Source organism: Nannochloropsis gaditana, assembly GCF_000240725.1.
Source record: "Nannochloropsis gaditana CCMP526 unplaced genomic scaffold scaffold899, whole genome shotgun sequence".
Classification (NCBI taxonomy): domain Eukaryota; class Eustigmatophyceae; order Eustigmatales; family Monodopsidaceae; genus Microchloropsis; species Microchloropsis gaditana.
Window position 1 is genome coordinate 10,303 of NW_005803054.1, and position 352 is coordinate 10,654.

The window sequence follows — 352 nt, forward strand, 5'->3', positions numbered from 1 at the left end:
CGTCCTCATCCTCGTCAAACCACAGAGCACACCGCGCCTCCTCCCTCTCCCCTTCCCCGCCCTCTTCCCCACCGCCCATTCCCAGGGGATCCTCTTCCCTCTTGATCCTGTTCTCCACCACGACCGCAGGGTAGAAACTCTGCGCGCGGATGCCAAGAAAAACAAAAGAGAGAAAAAGAAAAGATCAGGGAAGTAGGGAAGGAGGGAAGGAGGGAAGACGAGGAAAAAGGGAAAAAAGGAAAGGGAAAAGGACGGAAGGACCGGTTGGAATCCAGGTCAATCATGAAGAATAAAGCTGATCAATATCGGGAAGTGGGAGACATCAGAGCAACCGAGCCAAGAGAGCCAAAGA